The sequence below is a fragment of the Tyto alba genome, unplaced genomic scaffold (assembly GCF_018691265.1).
Source record: "Tyto alba isolate M040663 unplaced genomic scaffold, T.alba_DEE_v4.0 Super-Scaffold_7, whole genome shotgun sequence".
In the NCBI taxonomy this organism is placed as follows: domain Eukaryota; kingdom Metazoa; phylum Chordata; class Aves; order Strigiformes; family Tytonidae; genus Tyto; species Tyto alba.
In genome coordinates this window covers 1,246,587-1,254,634 of record NW_024881328.1, presented here as the reverse complement: position 1 = coordinate 1,254,634, position 8,048 = coordinate 1,246,587, and the positions used below count along the sequence as shown (strand labels likewise).

The window sequence follows — 8,048 nt, the reverse complement described above, 5'->3', positions numbered from 1 at the left end:
GAGTGTGGATGCTGCGGAGACCTGCCGCGGCAAAACAAACCCGGGAAAGGACCAACCTGGCAGCCTCAGGTTTCCTCCTCTTCCTCCCTTCTCCTCGGCCGTTATTGCTACAGGGCCAGGGGCTATTGTCCTGTAGGGGCAAGGGATGCTGGTGGTGCTGCTTCTCGCTTAGACAGAAAGAAGACGAAATTCTATTCGTTTACATGTTTTATTGTTGTAAACATTAAAATTGTCTTTCTCAAAGAAAGAGCTATCCGGAGGAAAAAAGAAAAAAAAAAAAAAAAACAAAAAAAAATAATCAGCGTTTCTAACTGTCGTACACCATAGAAAAAAAGGCAGTGACTTGTATCATGTGCCATACTGGAAATATACAAAGAAAAAATACTACAGAATATGGCAATATTAAAAATATTACTCGAACACAAAATAATATATTAACCGACAATTTTAGACATAAAAAAACGGAACAAAACAAACCAAAAATTCAAAGTGCTCAGTAATTTCCAGGGAGTTATGTATATTATAAGCACTCTGGAAACAGTCAAAAGCTGCTGCATGCAAGATTTGTTTAGCTTTAGACAACAAAATAATCAAGATATAAACTTCTTTTTTAATCAACATCAACAGTACATACAACACTTACAAACAAGGAATGTCGGACGGTGTTTACAAACACTATGTGTCCCTTTGGGGAGGATTTCGGGTTCTGTAATACTTGTGCCCACCTATTTTACAATTGAGAAAATGTTTGAAGCTTAGATAACTACCAGTCTTTATAAAAGCTAACAGACTACATAGTGTCTGAAATACTATTTATAGAATATAGACATTACTGAAATAGCAAGTGCCTATAATATCGTCACCCCAGAATCGTCATGCTTTCCTGGTATGGAGAGATTTATTTTTCTTTCTATTCTCCCTTTTTTTTTTTTTTTTTGCAAACATGTTTAGCTTTGATTTTTAATTTTTTTTTTTTTTTTTTAGAATTGTTTCCCATATTTCTTCATAAATAGGCACAGAATAATTTTTAAAATGCCAAACTGCATCTGATAAATTTACAAGCCTTCGCCTTCTTAAATGACATGCCACCCACGCAACATTTAGGTTTTGTATATATTACAGCTTTCTTTTACAGCAGAAAACTTTAGTCTTTAGGAGGGTGAGACTTGTGGGTCACCTTAACACTTTGTTTGTCACCGCATGAGTCTTAGCTGCGCACCCGGCGTTGCCAGATATGTTCATCTTTTTAATCAGAAGTCCTTAATAATAAATTCATTTATAAGCTGATAATAAAAAGTTTATACCATGGTATTTGTGTAGTCCATGATCTGCATCCATGATGCCCCAGAGCCAAAATGCCCATTGACGTTCTGCCTGCAGGAGGTTTGCAACACTGGTTTGGGTGGGAAGCTGGCACCCAGGGGTGCTGCTCTGGGCCCAGGCGAATTCCCCCTCTGACAGGTGAAGTTCCTCTTCAGTTCACTGGAAGTGCATGGGAAGGGTCTTAAAAAGGTAAAGTGTCCAGAAAAAGTTTGTCGATTATTGCTGGCGGTGGCACCAAATCCTCCAGTTTCAGGTAGAAAATGCGCTGCAGCCCCTGCGTGCAAAGCGTGCGCAGTTCAGGGAGCTTCCCCAAGAGTTTGGACAAATAGTTGGGGCGATTCAGCCCCCCGTTATTAAAAGTCACATGGTCTTTGAGACAATTTACGATCTTGTTCTGAAGTTCTTCCACCCTCTTGGGTTCCTTAAGCCCGTGCCTCTCTGCAAAAGAGAAGGATGTGGCCGTTACGGGTCTGGCACGGAGCGGGAGGCGGGCGGGGGGCTGAGCAGCAAAGGGGGGACACTGACCTGTGACCATAGCCAGGGCAGCGATGCAAGAGAAGGCAGAGATATCGATGTTCATGTTTTGCAAGTTGGAGGAAAATTCAACAATGGAATCGATCCACTCCCCAAAGCCGCGGACGCACTGCAACCGGTGCAGGACCACCCCATTGCAGAAGATAAGCTTGCCCTCCACTGGATTTGACCTGGAAGGAATGTGACAACCCCAACATGAACAGATGGATGAATGAGTGAGAAAGGAAAAAATAGGTAGGAAGAGAAGGAAAGGAAGCGAGGGGAGAAGGAAGGAAGGAAGGAAGCGAGGGGAGAAGGAAGGAGGGAAGGAAGGAGGGAAGGAAGGAGGAAGGAAGGAGGGAAGGAAGGAGGGAAGGAAGGAGGGAAGGAAGGAGGGAAGGAAGGAGGGAAGGAAGGAGGGAAGGAAGGAGGGAAGGAAGGAGGGGAAGGAAGGAGGGAAGGAAGGAGGGAAGGAAGGAAGGAGGAAGGAAGGAAGGAAGGAAGGAAGGAAGGAAGGAAGGAAGGAAGGAAGGAAGGAAGGAAGGAAAGGAAGGAAGGAAGGAAGGAAGGGAAGGAAGGAAGAAGGAAGGAAGGAAGGAAGGAAGGAAGGAAGGAAGGAAGGAAGAAGGAAGGAAGGAAGGAAGGAAGGAAGGAAGGAAGGAAGGAAGGAAGGAAGGAAGGAAGGAAGGAAGGAAGGAAGGAAGGAAGGAAGGAAGGAAGGAGGAAGGAAGGAAGGAAGGAAGGAAGGAAGGAAGGAAGGAAGGAAGGAAGGAAGGAAGGAAGGAAAGGAAAGAAGGAAGGAAGGAAGGAAGGGAAGGAAGGAAGGAAGGAAGGAAGGAAGGAAGGAAGGGAAAGGAAGGGAAAGGAAGGAAAGGAAGGGAAGGAAGAGGGAAAGGAGGGAAAGGAAGGGAAAGGAGAGGGAAAGGAAGGGAAAAGGAAGGGGAAAGGAAGGAAAGAAGGGAAAGGAGGGAAGGAGGAAAGGAAGGAAAGGAAGGGGAAAGAGAGAGAAAGGAAGAGAAAGAGAGAGAAAGGAAGGGAAAGGAGGGAAAGAGAGAGAAAGGAAGGGAAAGGAAAGGGAAAGAGAGAGAAAGGAAGGGAAAGAGAGAGAAAGAGAGAGAAGAGAAAAAGAAAGAAGAAAAAAGAGAAAGAGAAAAAAGAGAAAGAGAAAAGAGAAAAGAGAAAAGAGAAAGAGAAAAAGAGAAAGAAGAAAAAGAGAAAGAGAAAAAGAGAAAGAGAAAAAGAGAAAGAGAAAAAAAAAGAGAAAAGAGAAAAAGAGAAAGAGAAAAAGAGAAAGAGAAAAAGAGAAAGAGAAAAAGAGAAAGAGAAAAAAGAGAAAGAGAAAAAGAGAACGAGAAAAAGAGAAAGAGAAAAAGAGAACGAGAACGAACGATGAAATAGATGAGAGTGAAATAGAAAAAAGAAAAAGAGGGAAAGGGAAATAAAGATTAAAAAAAAAAAAAAGAGAGGAGAAAAAGAGAGAAGATGGGGGGAGAAAAGCTAAACAACTAATTACTTGAGGAGCAATAAATGAAGGATTTAAGAGGCACCTAATTACCGAGGAGTTAATAAAAACGCAGATCAGTGGACCTTGAAAAGATCTGATTTCATAACCACCCCCAAGTTCCCCCCCTCGGTTTCTGGGCGCTTACCTGTACGCCAGCCGCAGCACGAAGAGCTCCAGGAAGGCGGATTCAAAGAGCAGGTCCTGGTCCGTCTTCGGAGGTCAGTGAAGCCGGGGATTTTCTCTGCCCATCCTCGGATGATCTCCATGGAGCCGGTCAAGAGATCATAGAACTGCTGGATGTGCTGCGTGTCATCTCCGCTCATCTGGTAGTCGGGGTTAGCCTGGAACTGGAAATTCATTTTAAAAAGCACTTAATGAGGTTCTCTAAAGTATATAACCCGTGAAATTGCTAACCCCGTTCCTAGCCGGGGAGCCGGGTTTTTCTAACAATTAAACTTCTCTCTGACCAGTAAGGAAATGAGCTGTTCCGGGGGCGACCGATTCCATTAGGAGCGGCGCGGCCGCGGCTCCCGAGCGGTGTCTGCGCGGCCCGATCCCGGGCAGGGCAGAGCCCCCTTCCCCCCCCCCCCCCCAAACACTCACAGCCCCCCCGGCGGGGCGGGCAGGCAGGGCAGGGCAGGGCAGGGCAGGGCAGGGCAGGGCAGGGCAGCCCGGCCCTCCCTCGCCTCTCCCCCCCGCCGGGCGGCCGCCCCCTCCGCGGGTGGGCGCAGCGCGGTCCCTACGCGAGCTCGGTCCCGCTTACCCGGGAATAGTCCAGGCTGGTCATAGCCGGGTTTGAGTCGACATGGGCTCTCACCAGCACTGATCAGACTCACCGGGGGAGGGGGAGAGGGCTCCTGGGGGCTCTTCGGTTTGGACGGCAAGCGACCCCTCCGGCCTTTTAGGCTGTCCGTGCGCACCACTGCAAGAGAGACGCTGCTCAGCCGCCCCGCGCCGGGCCCCGGGCTCTGCGCGGCTCTGCGCGCTCTGCGCGGCTCGGCGCGGCTCGGCGCGGCTCTGCGCGGCGCGGCTCGGCGCGGCGCGGCCCCGCGGACTCACCCTCCTTGACCATGCCGACGGCCAGGCACTTCTGGAAGCGGCAGTACTGGCACCGGTTGCGGCGGCGCTTGTCCACCGGGCAGCTCTTGTTGGCCAGACAGACGTACTTGGCGTTTTTCTGCACCGTGCGCTGGGGGGGGACACACGGACGGGGCGGTCAGCCCCGCTGCCCTGCCACCACCACCCCCGCTCTTTATTTCCTTTTCCCCTTTTTTTGTATTTTCTTATTATTTCTTTCCCCTTTTTTTTTTATTTTTTCCTCCTTTTTCTTTTATTTTTTTCTCATTTTTAAAAAATTTTTCTTTTTTTTATTTTTTTCTCTTTTATTTTTTTCTTTTTTTCTCTTTTTTTTTTATTTTTTCTTTTTTTCTTTTTATTTTTTCTCCTTGTTTGCTTTTATTTTTTCTTTTAAAATGTTTTCTCCTTTTTTTCTTTTTTTTTTTAATTTTTTCCTTTTTTAATTTTTTCTCCTTTTTACATTTTTTCCTCCTTTTTTTCCCCATTTTTTCTCCTTTTTTTTAAAATTTTTCTCCTTTTAATTTTTTTTTCTTTCTACATTTTTTCTCTTCTTTTTATTTTTCCTCTTCTTCTTTTCAATTTTTTTTTTTTTTTTCCCCCAGGGCCTTTACCAGGAGAAAATTGATAGCGTTAACATCCGAGCTAACCTCGCAGCTCCTAGCCGTGTTTTATATGCCGAGAGGAGGGAAGGAGACGCTCGGTAAATACAAATCCGTGGGCATTCATATTATTTACATCCCTCGGAGACCTCCTCTATTTAAAATGATAAGATTATTCAATCAGGATGGCGAAATAAAGAGATCACTTAATTTTCCCACCGGGAATTCTGTTCCACCCGGCCGGCTCCGCCGCCGCCCCCCGTCCCAGCAGGTTCCCAGCCGGCGGGGGCCGCGGCCGCCCGCCCCGTGCCCCCCCCCGCCGCCCTGCCCGCTCACCTTGAAGAAGCCCTTGCAGCCCTCGCAGGTGCGGACGCCGTAGTGCTGGCAGGCCGCGTTGTCCCCGCAGACGGCGCAGAGCCCCTCGTTGGAGGGGGACCCCCGGGAGGGCGGCGAGGGCACCTGGCTGTCCAGGAGCTGCGGAGCGTGGCCCAGCTGCAGCCCGGGGAAGGCCATGGAGGGCTGCTTGCGGATGGGGTTGGGGACGGCGAAGGCCTGCCCGTCCACGGCGTGGTGAGCCCCGGCCGGCTCGGGGTTCATGGGCACGTGGAGGGGCCCGTCGAAGCGCATCTGGCAGCTGGAGACGGGGGTGCCGGGGGGCGACTGCTTGAAGGAGAAGAGGGAGAGGCGGAGACGGGCGTTTTGCGCTGCTCGAGCATGTGCGTGGTGGCCACGTAGTTTGGGGTGGAAGTTGTGCAGGGAGCCGGGGTCGTCCCACACGGGGCCGTGCTGCACCTGGAAGCCGGGCGTGGAGGGGGTCGGGGGCGACGAGGGCTTGTAGTAGACGGAGCCTGAGTGGGACATCATCTCCTCAGACTGGGGGGGAGAGGTGGCTGTGCTGCTGGTAGCCGTGCATCTGAATGTCTTCCACCTTAATGGAGGACTGCTGTCCGGACAGGGGCATTTGGTACAAGCAAGGTGGCTTCACGTCGTAGCTTGTGTTGTAGTTGTCCATAAAGGTACTGAAGCTGGGGAAGAAGTGGTGGCAGTGATTTCAGTGTTGGTGAGGTCCATGCTAAACTTGACAAACTCCGGAGTTAAGAAATCGGAGCTGTATTCTCCCGAAGAGTGGTAACTGTAGCTCTGGGAGGCCGGGCTGGCTCCTTGAGGCGAGGACCCATACTGAGCCTGAACACAGGGCATGGCTGGAAACGAAACACGGACATATAGACTCGGCCCGCACAACCGCGCTCCCTCCGCCCCGCTCCGCGCCGTTCCGCGCCGGGACCGCGCAGCCCCGGCCGGCGGGGTGGGTGATGGAGGTGGGGGGGGGGGGGGGGTTGGCACGGATCGAGCCGCGGAGCCGCGGGAACGGAGCGCACAAACCTTCCGCCGCGTTAGAGGCGTTGTCGGGGGAGCTGAAGGCGGACAGTGTCGGAGGTCAGCGGAGTTTCCGCGGGTTTAGAGCGCGGAGGAGGAGCCCAGCGCGCCGGCTGAAACACAGACACGCGGAGCCGCTCGTGGGATGCGCAGGGAGCCGCGGAGCGGGGCAGCCCCGGCCCGGGGTGCGGAGGGTCCCGGGCAGGGCGGGCTCAGCCGGCGGCACCCCCAGAGCCCCCGAGGAGCCGCGCTGGCTTCGGTCCGGGTTTGGGTTTGTTTGGTTGGGTTTGTTTTTTTTTTTTTTTTTTATGGGGGAGGGTGGTTTGGTTTGGGTTTTTTTTTTTTTTTTGTTTTTGGAATCGGGAAGAAAACTTTCCACGGGCGGGCTGTCACGCGGCTCTGGGACAAGCAGCCCGGTTTGCCCCCCGGGTTTTGGGGCGAGAGGAGCCGGTTGGCTTTGCCGTCCCCGCCCGTAAGGAGAGGGAGAGCCGGGCGTGGGGCTCGGCAGCCGCGCAGGACACGGGTGACAGCGAGCCCGGGTAGGAGCCGCAGCCCGCCCGTCCAGCCTGGCGGCACCACGGGTGACGCGCGTCCACGGGCGGCCCGTCCCGTCCCCTCCCGCCCCATCCCGGACAGCGGGACCCCCGCGGCACCTCCCGGGCTTCCCACCCCACCCCCCCCACTCCCCCCCCGGAGTGCTGAAGCAGCGCCGGATCCCACGCGTGACGGCAACGCGGAGCCGCCGTGGGGCGAGCGGGGTGGGTAGGCGGACTGCGCGTGGGGCTGCGCGCGTGGGGCACTCACCGGAGAGCGGAGACCTGTGCATGCATCCAAGTGCCGGGCGGCGGTCGGGACCGCGGGGGGGTGGGGGGTGGTGTGCGGCCCACGGGCGCGGGTGGGGAGGGGGGGGGGGGAGCCCACGGCACGTCGGGGCTGCGGCGGGGAGCGCGGCGGCGGGAGCGCGGCAGCCGGAGTGTCCCTGCCCCGCAATGTGCCTTTGTTTATGTGGGGCTCCCTCCGCCACAGCCAACGTGCACCTCGAGCCCCCGCGCGTCACCGCGCGTCAGCGCCGCGCCCGCCCAATCAGCGCGCCGAGGGGGCCGGCCTTCCCCCGCCCCCTTGGCCGCGCGCTCCCTTTGGTAAATTTCCGACGGTGACGTCACGCCGCGGGGACACGCCCCTCAAGGTGGGCGCCCCCCCCACACCCCCCCCCCCCACACACCCCAATCGCGACGGCACGGGCGCCCACGCCGCCGTCGCGACCCCACGCCCCCTCGCCACCGTGTCCACGCGCGGGTGGGGCGTGGCCTCATTTGCATAGAGGGCGGTGGCGTCACCCGCCCGGCGAAAGGGAAAAAGTGAGAGTGGGGCGTGGCGGCGCGTGTCTCCCACCCACCCACAGCCACCCCCCCCACCCCCCCCCCCCTGCGTCACCATTGACGCAACCACCCGGCGCGCCAAAAATAGCGCGCGCCCCGACGGGAGCTCCCGGGGCGCGGGGAGCTCCCGGGCCCCGGGGGCGCGGACCCGGGGGCTCCCCCCCCCCCCCCCCCGCGCTCCTTTTTGGGGGGAAACCCCTGCTTTTTGGAACACAACCGGAGCCAAGAGCCGTACATCCGCCCCGTGCCGCCTTTTATTTATCGCCTCCGTTCGCT

The 8,048-nt window shown here is 54.5% G+C and overlaps 1 pseudogene; it reads right to left on the bottom strand.

The window, feature by feature from the left end:
- Positions 1–293: 293 nt before the first annotated feature.
- LOC122152447 lies at positions 294–7,232 on the bottom strand (annotated as a pseudogene).
- Between the last annotated feature and the right edge of the window lie 816 nt (positions 7,233–8,048).